At 42.3% G+C, this 16,468-nt stretch overlaps 1 protein-coding gene across 4 annotated transcripts in view; it reads right to left on the bottom strand.

The window, feature by feature from the left end:
• The window catches only part of Rgs7 (regulator of G protein signaling 7), a 367,840-nt gene that overhangs the window by 197,696 nt on the left and 153,676 nt on the right, over positions 1 to 16,468 (bottom strand). The gene's annotated exons all lie outside the window — the stretch shown is intronic.

The following is a 16,468-nucleotide window of genomic DNA, read 5'->3' as shown; positions in this document are numbered from 1 at the left end:
GTGATTCTTTAATATAGCTCCTCCTGTTGTGGGGACCTCCAACTATGAAATTATTTTCATTTCTACTTTATAGCTATAACTTTGCTACTGTTATTAATTATAAAGTAACATTTGTGCTTTCTGATGGTCTTAGACAAGTCCTATGAAAGGGACATTTGACCCCAAAAGGGTTGTGACCCACAGGTTAAGAGCTGCTGCACTAGAACTTTGGGCTTTACTCAAGGAAGCATCAGCCCCTTTACTTTGCCATCATTTGCAGAAGAATCAAACAGCATCACAAAGGAAGAGCCAGAGGTTTTCTGTTCCTTCCAGTTGAAGGGTGTGTCATTCCTAAGGGAGCCAATTAGCTTCGCAACTAGTCTCTACCCAAACCAAAACTATGGATCATTTGCTGTCTGAAATTTTCACTGGTGGGGCTGTACAGTGAGGAGGAAGAAGAAGAGAACAACACCAGAAAGGGAACACCCAGGATGGAGTGTTCAAGATGAAGCATAAATTTCCCTGGCTTAGTCAGAGACAAAGGGGAGGAAACTTCATTCAGCCCTATTCTCACCTCCCAGACCACTCAGCGTACTTTATACCCACCAAATTTGACTCTCTGGAGACAGGTCTAGAAATGTGTATATTTTTTAATTAATTTATGCTTTGACAATTCTATACATGCACAAGACATGCTGGTCACATGACCCACGCTCTCTTGTTCCTTTTCTATGCTCATCCACACCTCCTCCACCTCTTCCCAACACGTCTCCATCCCACCTACATGTCTTCTTATTTTGGCTTTGCCTTGCGGAACACTGGGTTTAACTCAGAGCAGTCAGCAAGTGCATGGATGTGGAGTTACCCACTGGTTCATGAGAAACTGCTGAAAACAAGATCTCTCTTGCAGCATCCCCCAGCTGCTGATAGGTCTCCAGAGAGAAGCAAGACTTTTTAAGCCCTTTCTCCATCAGAGACTGAGCATTGAAAGTTTCAGTCTTGAAAAGACCCTGTACCAGTAGCTACAGCTACTGTGAGTTCATGAGTACCACAGCCATGTCATGTCCTGGAGACAGTGTCCTTCTTTCCGTCATCCATCATCCAACACTTATTCTTTCTGTCTCTTTTTCTGGTATGTTCTTTGAGGCCTAGAGTGGGTGGCATACGTTTTTCATTTAAGACTGAGCATTTGCCTTGTTCTCAACCCCCAAGTCTCTTCGCTCATTTATTGATTTTTTGAAATAGAGCCTTGCTATGCAGCCCAGGCTCCCCTGGAACTTACAGTTTTGCCAAAGTCTCCAGGGTTGCACAACCAGTCCCAGTTCTGAATGAATCCTTAAGGCAAGCAAGAAGTGTATGTTTTCCATAAGAATCTAAAAACCTGATTGTTATAGTCTGAATGTTGTGTTTTCTATAATATCCACATGGATGCAGAAGGCCCAGTGTGATGGTCGTAGGAGGTGAGTTATCAGGATGTGACTACCTCAGAAAGGCAAAGTTACGTGAATACAATTAATTAATTTGTTATTAATTAAAGGACGCCTGAGAGAGTCCATGTGCTTTCTCCATCACGTGAGAACACAATTAAGAAAGTGTCATCTATGAACCAAGGAGAGGTCCCTCAACAGGTACTTAAGCTGCAGATACCTAAATATAAGACTCTGCAGCCCACAGCCTGAGGAGTAATTTTCTGTTCTTTGTAAGCCACCCACACTTAGATGTTTCATTATAAAAATCCAAATGGATTAAGATAGTCATGTATAGATAGTACTAAGTTTCTTTCTTTCAGAGGGACGGTTCATGATAGGTTTCTCTGTAGCTTTGGGGCCTGTCCTGGCATTAGCTTTTGTAGTCCAGGTTGGCCTCAAACTCAGAGATTTGTCTGCCTCTGACTCCCAAGTTATGAGATTAAAGGCATACATCACCACTACCCAGCTAGACTATACTGTTTCGAATTTGATTTTGTGTGTGTATTGTCGGGCAGTGGTGGCACACGCCTTTAATCCCAGCACTCGGGAGGCAGAGGCAGGCGGATCTCTGTGAGTTCTAGGCCAGCCTGGTCTATAAGAGCTAGTGCCAGGACAGGCTCCAAAGCTACAGAGAAACCCTGTCTTGAAAAACTAAAAAAAAAAAAAAAAAAAAAACAAAAAACAAAAACAAAAAAAAAAACTAAAATATTTTCAAATTGCATCTAGAAGATGAGCTATAGGTTTTGTTGTTAAAATATCTAAATTGTTATCCATATTCGTTAAAATCAATATCTCAACATAAATGCATACATTATTCCTTTGTTTGTTTTTGGGGTGTGTGAGGTGGTGTTACTGGGGATAAACCCCAAGGTCTGGAATGAGCTGAGCATGAACTTTACCACAGAGCCAGAGTCCCAGCCCCTCTCTGTGCACACACTAAACCTTTGTCGCAGAAATGCCCTTCACTTGTACAAATGTGTATACACACACACACACACACACACACACACACTGTAGTAAAACTCACTATTCTATCAATCTTACACCTCACAGCTACAATTGGCAAAAAGCCTCATCTGTGGTACTTGCAGGCGTTACGATTTACTGCGGCTCAGGGATTTAATCACAGACATAGCCTTGTGAATCTATATAGAGCTCCCTTCCTGGGGAAGCCATGAATGCCATGTTCCACTGAGCAGCTGGGGCAGAGTGTTAACCCCCTGGGTGAGGGCTTTCAAAGAGCCAGCACTCCCGTAGGAATCTCATCATCTCAGCGGATAAACTGGTCTGGGGTTGCCTACAGAAGAGCTGTTTATCTGACTGCATGAGCAAGCTACCCACCAAAGGATGCTAAATTCGCTCTTTGAAATCTGTTCTCCCAGTTGGTAGCGAGAAACCTACAAGCAGGAACTCACAGCCACATGCTAGGCGGGGAAGCCTGCAACTGGGTGAGTCTGCAGGGGCTCTAAGAATGATCAAAGGGTCCGGCCTCTGTTACACTCTCCTGTCCATTTACTTGTCTTGAAGCCTTGGAACCCGAGACTTCCAAAGGAGAATACACAGAGTGATTCAAGTGTTGACAGAGTGAGAATGTGTGTGTGTATGTGTGTGTGTATAAATGTGTGTATGTGTATAAACTTGTATATGTGTGTCCATGTGTTTATGCATGTCTGTGTAATAGATGTGTATGCGTGTATGCATATATTTGTGTGTTTGTGTACATACGTGGTGTGTGGGTGTGTGTGTGCATAGGAGTGTATGAGTCTTCAATCTTACTGTACCCGTGTTTCTGCTTCGCCCACCAAAGGCCTTGCTGTCATGTAGAAAATGTGCTGGTTGCCTCCTTGCTCGAGGCAGCATTTGAAGTAGCAGTTTAATCCAATGAAAGCATCATGAAGAAGTGAGGTGACATAAGAAAAGGGACCTCTCTTCCCACTGGAAAGGCTCAAGCAGGATTCTGGCAGCAGATACCCAAGCTGCACATCACAGATGTCCACCATTTTAAATTTCTGTGACAAGGCTGTCTGCCTGTTTAATTAGAAAGATAATGGGGACTTTCCTCGAGCCTTGCCAACCTTGCCTACTCCCAAATGTCCTCAGCATTTAGAAGAAGACAGAAATTAGAAGGTTTTTTTGTTACATTTCCTCTGTTACCTGTAAGGAGGACCAGAGGCTTTGCAAATCTCACTCTGAGAAGAGAATCTGATTCATGCCCAGAAGACTAGAGAAGAGGGCTCCGCAGACTATCTCACCTGTGTCCAGGTGACTGGCAGCCAGGGGAGACAGGGAAGGGGGCAGCAAACATACTCTGGGCTCAAGATCTTCCAAAAGCTGCAAACAGAGTGCCTGACGAGGGGTCCAGTTCTATTATCACTACTAATAACATATGTTAACAGTAGAATAAATGTTTGGAAAACTGATTCTGAATGACCATAAATGAATGGATAAAGAAAAGGAAGAAGAAAAGGAAAAAAATGCAATGCCCTTCTTTCTCAGCAGAAGTAAGTAAGCAGATCTTACTTTGGTCTGGCCTTTCCTTGCCATCTTCTTGCTCCTCCCTCCGGAATAGGAACTGTTTGTGCTACGGCATATGGGTATTCATAGTGAAAAGACTGCCTTGAGTCTTAGTAGGAACTCTAGATGGAGTCAGACTTTGGCATAAATCTAGGACTGCTAACACTATGGAGAGTAATGAAGACACAGTGTATATGGTCTGCATTATGGGATGGATATGAGGCTTTTGGGGGAACAGTATATTACTGTTACAGTGACATATCTGTATGTCAGGATAACAAGGGATCAACTTCTAATAGCCACCCTCCATTGTCAACACAATTGAATTGGAATAACTTCAGAGATTTGGTCACACCTCTAAGTGTGTCTGTGAAGGACTTCCAGAGAGGGTAAACTGAGGCACAATAACCAGTCCTGAATATGGATGGCACTAACCCCATAAGTCAGGAGTGCCAGTTTCTACTGGGCTAAACCCTATGAACCCAAAAGCCTCAATAAACCCTTCTCCCTTCAATTTGCTTTTGTCAAGTGCTTTGTCACAATGATGAGAAAAGTAATGTGTATATATATAAAAGTTTCACAGTGTGCAGTTTTGCAACTAAGAAAATCAGCAACATTTGGTAATGCATGTTTAAATTGATAGGAACTTTGTCATTGATTTTCCTTTTTTTTTCCTAGCTGTCTATCAAAGTCAGAGTAGTTGACAGCAGAATTATCCAGCAGGCCACATATCTCTACTTCTTCTCCTGTTGGACTCCCCAATAACATTGCCTGCCTATGCCCACATGCCTTATGAGCTGTCTTTCAGAGGGCCCAAGAAATAACTATACCCCAGTGAGCTCAAACCACCACACCTCTACAGAAAGCTCTTCCAAGTCTCCCCTGTACCCATCTTTGTCCCTTGCCAGATTTTCTATGCCCAGTACTATATGAACTGATACCCCATCTAGGGCCCCAGCTTAGACGCCCACACAGCCCTCTTCTCTCTCAAAATTCATATCCTAGCAAACACCATCAAGTATCCGCTTAATGCATATTCACAAAAGGAACAATTACAACTACTGTGGCTTTTTTGCATGCATTTAGTTGGCCTGGAATTTATCATCTCCTCCTTCTAGATATCAATGCTAGGATTAGGGGCATACGGCAGTATGCTTGACAAACTAAAAGACTTCCAGATTTCAGGCAGGCACTACTGTATTAGAAGATCTTTAGTCTAGATGTTCAGAAGTAGTACCAAGACTCGTGGTTCCAATACAGCAAAACCCAGAAAAGGCAAAGAAACAGAAATCTCAAGGCTTGGTACATAAATACGAATGTTGAAAGTAAGAACTGCAATTAGTTAACTTCATGGATAGGGAATGTGAGCATTTTCTTCTTACTAAACCCACCGCCATGGTTTCTGTTAAATCATAGACCTCTCCCTGTAGCTGCTAGCTCGTCTCTATTCTCCAGATAAGTTCTAGACATAAATGGCCTTCAACCTTTTGCACACGGTAACAATCAGCTGCCATCAACCCTGTGCCCCATACTCTGTAACCATGGTGATAGAGCAATGTATGTTTTGGATGAATGAATAATGTGGTGGGTGTGGGCATCTACTGCATACGCAACAGAGATTGACTTTTAAGGAGAGAACGATAAAGAACACTTCCAAGTCAGCCATTCTGTTCATTCCTGGACTGAGCCCACAGAAACCAAAATGACAACCAATCTGAAGGGACACACTATCCCTTGCCCTCCAATTACCTACAGACTATATTAATGCACTTAAAACAATGTGGAACTGTATGGTGATGAGCAACGCTGCAATACTCACAACCAGTTTGGGAAGAGAAACTATAGTAACTAAAACAATTACGTTGTGTGCAAGCCCAACTTGTTAATAGAGATGGGTGTTTTTACTCCATATCAGCACATGCACAGACATGAGAACCATAGTTACAGGAAACATATTCAAATGAGATTATTTCAGATTCAGACTCATCGGAGGCCCCAAATCTTTATAACTAGGATTTGAAAGCAAGCTAGCCAGAAAGAAAAAGTAGGGGGACTGCTAGTTCCTCATTTATATTGGGGCTATAAGGCTGATAATCATCTTCTTGTTTGAAATTGTAGGTTTGGAAATTATTAAGAGTAGATGAGGGTTGGAGTGGGGGGAAGGGTGGGTTAGGAGGAGGGGCAGGAGTGGGAATGGGGATAGCTATGTAAAATGAGAAAAGATTGTGTTAAAAGATAAAAAACATTTTTGTAGTAGTTGGCATGATGGTTGGAGACTGAAGAAGAGCTAAAACAAACACAAGAGCAAATGGTCCTACTGTAGCTGAATAATGCAAGGTAGTAGACCTATGGGCTATGGACTTTGGATTGCCAATACAAGGTCATATCAAAGTGTGAGCCTGCAGGATCATTTCAGACCCAAACCATAATACCCTGTGTGTCTGATCCTTTTAACTCTGTCTCTGGAACAGAAAGTCTCCCTGTATAGAAATATCAATAAAACACCATAGTGTAACATTATTCCATGATCCATTACTTCATCTCAGCTAAGGAGTCAAATGCAGGTCTCAGACATCACTCAGCAGCTCACAACTGCAGTGCTCTCGGCAAGGTTGGGGGGCTTCTCATAGTCCGTTCCATAGCCCCTAAGCAGCAGGTGGCAGATCCATTCATTCTTTCCAGTTCTTAAGTCTCTCGGTTGGTCCAGAAGTCTTCTTTTCTCGGCTTTAAGTGACAGAGACCTGGGAAACTCAAATACAAGTCTTGGATGATGCCTTTTGTCACACCATTGAAGATGTGATTTGTTAAAGACTGAGAAACAGTATGCTGGCCAAGACTGCTTCCCAGTATTCAAAGATACTGAGAACAACAATAGCAACTGTTCCTTTTAATCACTGAATGTGACCCTTGATGTCTTCTGAAAACTGCAGTGGATTTTGACTACAAATAATGCGTTTGGTCTTTCTGACTTATGTGGCTCTTAGCCCTGAGAGGGCTGTCATGCCCCTCCTCCAGGTACCTTACTCTTTATCAACTGGGGAGAAGAGAAGAAGGACATCCCTGGGAGCCCTGGACTTACTGGAAATATGTGTGTGGCTCTAGTTGGGAGTGCGGTCTGTCACCCCACCAACCATTTCACACACCTGCTGACATGGGGACATTCTCTTTCTCCTCCTATAGAAGCCGGTCGATCTTCAGTATTATATGATAGCAGTGTTCCCAGATGCCAGAGTCAGCCAATGTGATGTGAGTAAGGAGGAAAATACACTTTAAAGAGATTGGTGAAGGGGTGGTGGTGGTGGTATTTATCACTATGTCTTAACTGCTCTGACTAGACCTGATGTCTAATTTGCCTACCTCCTCACTAGTGTTTGCTGATCAGATCATTCACTAAACATGCCTGACCACAAGCTTATATATGTACATTTATATAAATCTGTCTCATATAATTGGCAGTTAGAGAAACATAGATAATGCAGTTCCCATTTAACCGTCACTCTGGATAAACATTCATTAATGATAAGTAAGCATTGTGGATCTGCACGCAAACCACAGATGGATTTTGATCATTCACAGGAAGGAATTAGATGTCTAGAAGGCATTTTTCAGGCCAGTGGCTGAGCAGGACCACCACTGAGGCTCTAATCTCAAGTGTTGAGAACTGAAGCAAGCCCACCACCCCTGCAGTGGTGCAGCTGCTGTACAACCAAGAACATGGCTTCACATGAGACAAAGTCCAGCTCAGGTCACCTGAAAACTTTTCATAACCACTGAGTGTCTTTATGGGTTCCTTAAAATATTTCTACCTAAAAGCCTCAAGAAGAAACTAAAATTTAAGCTAAGTTTGAAAGACGGTGAAGTTTAGGTGGCTATTTACTACAAATTGAATATAGACCAATGACTGCCTAAAGGTGAGACAATCCTTCAGGGTTCCTGCTACATGAAAGAGTCTGCCAGACATTCTGCAGGACACAGAAGAAAGTGACTGACAAACTGCCAATATAGGCAGAACTGTCTTTGAAATTTCCTGCTTCGTGGAAAAGTGTGCTGGATACTATGAAGCTGTAGGCTGAAGATGTATGCCCAAATGGTTCAGAAGAACTTTGGGTGACTGTCCTGGCAGTGAGATATCTCTGTTTACTTAGGTAGTATCATATCATTCTGGAGTCTTTGATGGGATTAAAGTATTTATAGTTATAGTTTTCCTAATTATGATAAAAGATAAAGTAAATATAAATAACATAACTGTAATTCTTTCTTGATACCTGTTTTGTTATATGTAATTTTGCTATGTTAAAGTTAAAACCTTCCTTTTTGTTTAAACAGAAAAGGGGAAATAATGTGGGAAGTACTTCTATGTGTTGCTTTTATTGGTTAATGAATGAAGAAACTGCCTTGGCCTGTTGATAGGGCAAAACTTAGGTACGCAGGGAAAACTAAACTGAATGCTGGGAGAAAGAAGGGCGGAGTCAGAGAAAAGTCATGTAGCCCAACCGGAGACCAGAGATGGATGCTGGAACTTTAGCAGGTAAGCCACAGCCAGGTGGTGATACACAGATTACTTGAGATGGGTTAAATTAGTATGTAAGAGTTAGCCATTAAGAAGCTAGAGCTAATGGGCCAAACAGTGCTTTAATTAGTACAGTTTCTATGTGGTTATTCTGGTTCTGGGTGGCCGGGACAAACAAGTGGCTTACTCCAACAACACCTTTTCATTTAAGATGTACAAGAAACTCTTAGGAAACTTACAAGGCTTATGAGATTACCAAAGCTTATAAGATCCATGGCACTCCCTACCTCCTCAAGGTTATAGGCAGCAAGCAACTAGTGTGGGATGGATGCTTCAGTGGATTAGCTCCCTGCAAGCTGACTCCAGTAATACAGCTTTCACGAGTTGTCATCCATGGTAGAGGAGACTTTTTGGCAGTACAGCTACCTAAACCAACTATGCTCCTCTAAGTAATCTCAATAAATTCCTTGTTTTACCAGGTCATACCGGGATGGAACCATTGCTTTTGCCTGTCTTTGCTCTCTTTATCAGGAGTGAATTGAAAGAGATTTCTTAGGAAAATAATAACAAGGTGTCAAAAGCATTTTAGGCCACACTGGTGCTATATAAAATAAGGACTGAGTCTGTTATCCATCTATGTTTTACGTTCTGGAGAGGAGTTTTGCACCAGGTGGTCAGGGTAAGGTCCTAATGCTCTGTGCTGAGACACAAGCAGCGCTGGATTCTAGTAAAGAGGAGTGATGGGTCTTGCACTATGGGTGCCATTCTCATGGAGAAGATGGGTAAGAAGTCAATACTGTGTGTATGTACTGACCTGGGAATGAATATGGATAAAGGGGAATGAAAACATGGGAGATATTAGGTCTGAGTTTGGGGTCGGGAGATGTGGAAAATCTGGTTTGAAAATGACCTCTAACTGGAATCCTATGGGCAAAGAGGAAAGGAGTCAGAGAGGACATGGCAAGAGAAGAGTCTCAGACAGAGGGATGGTGACTCTAGGGGACCAAGAAAAAAATGCCTTCACTTCCGGCATATCTGGGTCATTCAGAAAATAGAGAAAGGGTGGGCAAGGCCAGCAGAGGCAAGTAACACTAGGCATGCAGGAGCAGGATGGTGAAAGACCCCGACCTCAGAGCTTGTGGGTATCAGAATGAAAGAACTGGCCAATGAGAACCGGGCCAGTGCCTGGGAAAGGTGGAGGGCTCAGACTATTTTAGAAAATGGTCCCGGCTAATCTCCTCAAGTGTCAGAAAAACAACCAGAGGCCATTGAAATGTATCAGGTAGGCAATGATGAGAATCTCACCTTGGGCTGTTATTGCAGATACCCAGATCTGGACATTCACACTGAAAGAAAAGCTGGAGGCACAACAGATGACATGAGCAAAGAGGAGACAGAAGTGACAGATGAATTGGGGTCAGTGACTGGCAGTTGCTGTCAGTGACAGCAGAGATGGAATGGGAGGCCATTTAATGAATCATTATACCAAGGGGAGATGTAGTCAAGCATGACAGCCATGTATAAACCACAAGCACATATATTCATTGTCCAAACAGCCATTCTTCAAAAAGCAGTGTGTTGTGTGTGTGTGTGTTTATGTGTGTGTGTGCACGTGTGTGTGTGTGTGTGTGTGTGTGTGTGTGTGTGTGTGTTTATCAGGGAAAGTCAAAAAAACAACTCTGCAGAGTTGGTTCTCTCTTTCTCCATTTATATAGCAGGACCACATTCCTATCACCAGGCTTGCACAACAGGTTCTTTCCCCAATGAGCCATCTCACTGGCCCCAGTCATGCATTTAAAATGGAAGAATGTCATTCAGATTTGAAAAGGAAAAACAACAACAACAACAAATAGTCAATAAAAAATAACCTTTTACAAATTTATTATTATCAGAATAAATTACCACAAAAGAGAAAATTCTTTGCTTACTAATTTCAAAACAAACACTTTAGGCCAGTGGCTGATGCAATATGGTCATTTTATTGTGTGCCTTCAAAAAATAAAACTGGAAAAGGAGTTAAAGACAGGCAAGAAGACTGAAGACAAAGGCCTCTTGGTTCCTACGAAGGCTCCTCCATTGCATCAATCCAGAGTACTGGTCAGGGTCAGCACCTCAGAAGATAGGTGCTCTCATGTGTCAGGGAAAGGGAGGGGAGTTGAGGCTAGAAAACCTTCAAAAAGTATGTTGCACAAATTATAATTGTTCTTAATAATAAAAACCTGGAGTCAGGTATTGGGGGTGAAAGCTGAAAGATCAGAGAAGCAGAGCAGCCAGCCACTAGCTCTTACCTCTACAAAATTCTCAGAGCGAATGGGGTATCCTGTCTCTATAAACCCTCAGACTGAATACCTTGAGCTCCTGTCTCCTCCTGCCTTATATTCCTCTCTCTGCCCAGCCATATCACTCCTGTCTCTACATCCCTAGTGCTGGGATTAAAGATGTGAGCTCTGTTTCACTTTTAGACTGACTGACCCAGGGTGGCCTTGAACTCATAGAGATCCATCTGGCTCTGTCTCCTGCGTGCTGGGATTAATGGTGTGTGCCATCACTATTTGGCCTCTATGGCTACCTAGTGTGGCTAGCTCCGCACTCTGATCTTCAGGAAAGCTTTATTTGTTACAGCAGAAACAAAATATCACCACGGAAGTAGGCAAGCAAACCCCGCATATGTCTTTCTGTGAATCACATCGTGAGCCTTAGTTTTCTCCATGTGGTAAATCATTGCTGTAGAATCATCCATTGCTGGATTAGGAAACATTCAATCTTTACTTAAATGACACTTTGTTTCTAGGGAAGAATGCTTGTCATCTATATAACTTGAGAGCAGATTCATCAGCAGAATTGGTATGGCAATTCTACATGTCAAAACACTAATCTTTATCAACGGTCAGCAGACATTGACTGGCCTATGGGTGATATCTGACCAGACTTATCTTTCTGTATGGGCTGTTTTCAGTTTTCCAATGGTGGGGAGAAAACCTTAATAGTCATAAAACTTATGTGAAACACCCGTAAATAGACAGCAACCAGAATGGTTCTACAATAGCAGAGTTCAGAAGTAACAGACGCCTAGAGACATGCAAAGCCAAACACAACCACTACCTGGATCTTTACAAAACAACTTCATTGACCTTGAGCTATGTAACTAGGGCCCCATAATAGGCATCACATCCCTGCTTATTGGCAAACTTGCATTTGGGGGTTCTCATAGCCAGACTTTCACTACAGGTCCATTTTGCCTGTCACCAAACACAAAATAGCATCCACAGAACTGCACAAAGATTTATAGACCATAAACTAGATTCAAGCCAGCAACTGTTTTTGTCTACATCTTTTTAAATTAAACGTATTCAAGCTTGGTATGAAAGTGGAAGAATAATATTTGTCAAATAAAGGGCAGCATTTTAACGTTGACAGAAAGAGGGAGTGGACGCAAGCAGTGAGGGGACCACGCCAGACCCAACTGTTCAGTGTGGACGGCAGGTTAGACCTCTTCCTCAAACTGGAGGAGAAGACTTTTCCTGCCCTCACTCATTTTCTTCCAAGAGCTCTGGGACTTGTCTCCAAGTCACTCATTATGATACTTTAGCACTTTCTCTTCAGATATCTGAAATTACAGGGTCAGAAGTATCAGGAGATTAGAAGTGCAATTTCCAGCCTCAAAGGCCGTATTAAAGGTCATTTAAACAAAAATTACCATGAGTTCCCCAAAGCGCTGTAATTCATAAAAATCAATTTTACTGCAAATCCATCTGTGAAGCCATTTGTCTGCCTCTGCATGTATTAATTTTTTGTACACTGTTTCTCCAAACAGCACCCAGGAGCTCATGTCTATTCTTATTTTTTCAAATACATGGAGCTTTATGGAGCTTGCAAACTTGATAATGCCATATGGTGTTCGCCAAGGAAAGGTAATTGTTTTAATCTTTTATATTGCCGTGATCATATAATCTTTGTTTATTACATCAGCTGCTTGCCTAAAAAATTGCAATGCTTCCATTTCTTCCTTGTTCTAGCTTTTAAATCGTTCATAACTTAATCTCATCCTATCTGGCCACAACATCCCATTGCCCATTGTATCCCCCCTCCTAGTTTTTCATTGTATGTAAAACTTTTGCTCTTCTTACATGACATTTGCTTTCATTACTTCCAGATATTCGTCTACCTATCAAGAGCCTTCTCTTTCCCCTAACTGACAAATACCTACACAACCTTCAAGAACAGCTCACAAAAGGAAGCTTCCCAAACTACCCCAGGCAGAAACAGTCATCCCTTCCACTTGTCCATCTGTACAGCCATATAATATTATGCATATTGGGCACATACTAAAAATGGATGGAAATAAGCTCTTTAAATTGGGCTATTATGAACATTAAAAGTATGAACCATTACTCTGGATCATGAGAAAGAACACAGGCAGGCAAATCCTTTGGAAGGAGTTCAGTTTAGAAAGTATGGCTAAGAGGAGGTGACTTGCAGGGAACTGGACAGGATCGCCAATACAAGATGGCGCCGACATCCTGTCTTGTTGGAAATAAACAACTCCATATTTGGCTATGCCTTTGGGAGCTGCGTGTCCCCCGCTTCCTGCATGCACGGTGGTTTAGAGTCCTTGGGCCTATCCTGACTCAGTCTAGTGTCAGCTGATGGTGGCAACCAATCACAGGGCGACCCGTGTGCCTACTCCCTATATAAGCAGCTGCTTTAGTTTACCAAGAAGCACTCCATTAAAGCATCTTTCAGAAGGTGTTTTGATAGAAGCTATATTCTTCCCAGGTTGTGCCTACAGATGCAAGTAAATGAGAATAATGAAAATACAGGTTTTGATGGAAGGATCCCATGAGAAGGAGTCACATGATCAGCAGTCACAACACATGGGACCTGCTTCCACTGATGTACACGATTGTACCATGTGGTGATTAGAAAGAAAATGGTCCACAGAGGGAGCAGCACTAGGAGGAGGTGTGGCCTTGTTGGAGGAAGTATGTCACTGTGAAAGCAGGCTTTGTCTCATAGATGGTCAAACCACACCCAGTATCTCAAACCACTTCCTGTTGCCTGTGAGTCAAGATGCAGGACTTCCAGCTGCTTCTCTAGCACCATGTCTGCCGGCACATGACCATGTCCCCCATGATAATGGACTAAACCTCTGAAAATGTAAGCCACCCCAATTAAATGTTTTCTATTTAAGAGTTGCTATGGTCATGGTGTCTCTTCACAGCAATAGTAACCCTAACTTAGACATACTAACATTAAAATCTTCATTCAGATCTGGCAAGCAATTCTTATAAGACATGATTAAAACATCTACATTGCAAGAGGGAGATGGCTCAATGGGTAAAGCACTTGCTTTATAAGAGTGAGACTTTAGATTTGGAACCTCACAGCCCATGTAAAAATTGGGCACGGTAACAAACATCTGAACTTCCAGAACTGCTATGGCAAAATGTGAGACAGTTACAGGAGAATTCCAGGAAGCTAATGGGCCAGGCAGTCTATCATCAGCAATGGCAAACCACAAGAGATGCCTGTCTCAAACAAGTGGAAGGCAGAGCCCCTTGAAGCTAGGCTCAGGGACTTGCTTGTGGGAGAAACAAATGCAGCACCTAGTAGTTACAAGACACTATCCTACACCCTCTCTCTATTCAAAGCCTTGAATCCTAATCAAATCAAATTAAATATTGTCACAATGGGCCAAATCCTTGTCTGTGTCAACAGTTTCCCTCAATTATCTTCCTGTATCATTCTTTTTAAATTTTATTTTGTTGTTTTGGTTTCAGGTTTAGTTTGCTTTGGGTTTGTGGGTTTTAGAAATGGCTCTCTTTGTAGTCCAGGCTAATCTCAGACAAACTAGTGTTCATCCTGCCTTGGACTTCTGAGATCTGGGATTACAGGCAGGTGTTACCATGCTTGGCTTTTCCCTGTTATTTCTAGAGGCTGCATAAGAACATTTTTAACTACAATGTGGTTTGAGTCAGGTACAAGCTATGCATGGATTTTACAGAAGTAAAATCAAAGAAGACTGGCTCTATTGGAAACTGTGACATTATAGTCAATACTAGTCCCCACGGTCCTTCTTGTGGGCTGGGCCTAGAGACCTGGAGCGACTGAGGATTATAAAGCTCATGGGAGTCTCCTTCTCAGAGTAGGCAGACATACTGGGCAGCACCAACTCTTGAAGAAGCATTTTAGACCACTGCTCAGAACACCTTAAATGCAAAACAGTGACTAGCACCAATTTTTTTTCCCAATAGTGTGACTTTCAAGAAATATTTTTCATGTTTTTGTGATCTCAGTAATGGATGACTATATACATTTAATTTCTAAATAAGATTTATCAGGTTAAGCCTTATATGGTCTTCTTTCATGAGAAATAAAAGACATTACTTTATATAGAAGAAATGGGACATAAGATGCACATAAGTCATATATTCATGATCAAAAGAGCAGAGCAGAAGGGGGAAGTTATGAGTAATAGTTCAGGGAAGCAAAAACAACAGAGAGATGATGGAGGAAGGTCATTGGCTAATAAAGGAACTGCCTTGGCCCATTTTATTGGTTAGAGGATAGGTGGGAGGAGTAAACAGAGCAGAATGCTGGGAGGAAGAGGAAGTGAGGTCAGACTACACAGCTCTCCTCTCGGGGGCAGACGCCGCAGAGAGACGCCATGCCCCACTCCCGGGATGAAGCTCCGACCCAGGATGGACTAGGCTAGAATCTCCCTGGTAAGCGCACCTTGGGGTGCTACACACAGATGATTAGAAATGGGCTAAATTAATATGTGAGAATTAGCCTAGAAGAGAATGGGCCAAGCAGTGATTAAATGAATACAGTTTCCGTGTAATTATTTCGGGCATAAGCTAGCCGAGCAGGCGGCTGGGGTGTTGGGGACGCAGCCCCACCGCGCCCCCATTACTACAGAGAGAAGCATTACTATAAAAAGGTTTGGAGTGTATGTAGTCAAGAAACAAGACTCAGAGGGTAAGGTATCTGGTAACAAGTATGAAAATCATGGTTTAGATTCATAGCCCCTTTGCAAAAGCTGGCATTGTCATCTGCAGCAGTAACCCTACCAATGGGGTGAGCAGAAACAGGTGGACTCCCAGAGTTTGCTGGCTAGGTAATATAGCCAAACAGTGAACTTCAAGTTCAGTGCGAAACCCTGTCCCAAACATAAAGTAGAGCTCATTAGAAGAAGGTGTCCCCGGTATCATCCTCTAGCCTATACACACACATGGGCAAATATGCATGCATACATATACCACACACATACACACAAAGTGGTAGCATAGTGCTACTGATGCTTACCATTTTTTTTGTTTTGGTATAAATCATTTGTTTATGGACTCTATCTTATTGTCAAAGACATTCTCCTATAGGAACCTTGGCTTAAATACTATTCAAAGATTGCATAATATAACAAAGTATGCATGAGTGTGTGCTGTAGAATAATGCTCTTGTACCATGGGAAGATTTGTCACTTGTGTTGGTGTACTAAAATGCTGAATGGCCAGTAGCCAGGAAGAAAGTATAGGTGGGATGACCAGACTAAGAGAATTCTGAGAAGAGGAAAAGCTTAGTCTGCAGTCGCCACCCAGATGCTAAGGAAGCAAGATGAAAATGCTGCACTGAGATAAGGTACAAAGACATGTGGCTAACATAGACAAAAAGTATGGATTAATTTCAAGAGCTAGTTAATAATAAGCCTGAGCTAATAGGTCAAATAATTTATAATTGCTATAAGCCTCTGTGTGTTTTGTTGGGACTGAACAGCTATGGGACCAGGTGGGACAGAAACTTCCTTAAAAAAGTGTGTGTGTGTGTGTGTGTGTGTGTGTGTGTTCATGTGAGTGTATATGTGCATGCATGTGGTCATGAGAAGTCCAAAGCCTCAATACTAGATGCTTTCTTGAATCACTATCTACCTAATTTCTAACGCCTCTTGCTGAACCTGGGGCTCCTTGATTTGGCTACGGTAGATGGCCAGAAAGCTCCT

This window comes from Microtus oregoni, unplaced genomic scaffold, assembly GCF_018167655.1.
Source record: "Microtus oregoni isolate MIOR12 unplaced genomic scaffold, Mior012 000086F_ref0000336, whole genome shotgun sequence".
Taxonomy (NCBI): Eukaryota; Metazoa; Chordata; class Mammalia; order Rodentia; family Cricetidae; genus Microtus; species Microtus oregoni.
Note: the sequence above shows the minus strand (reverse complement) of the source record. Positions and strands in the feature narration are given on the sequence as shown.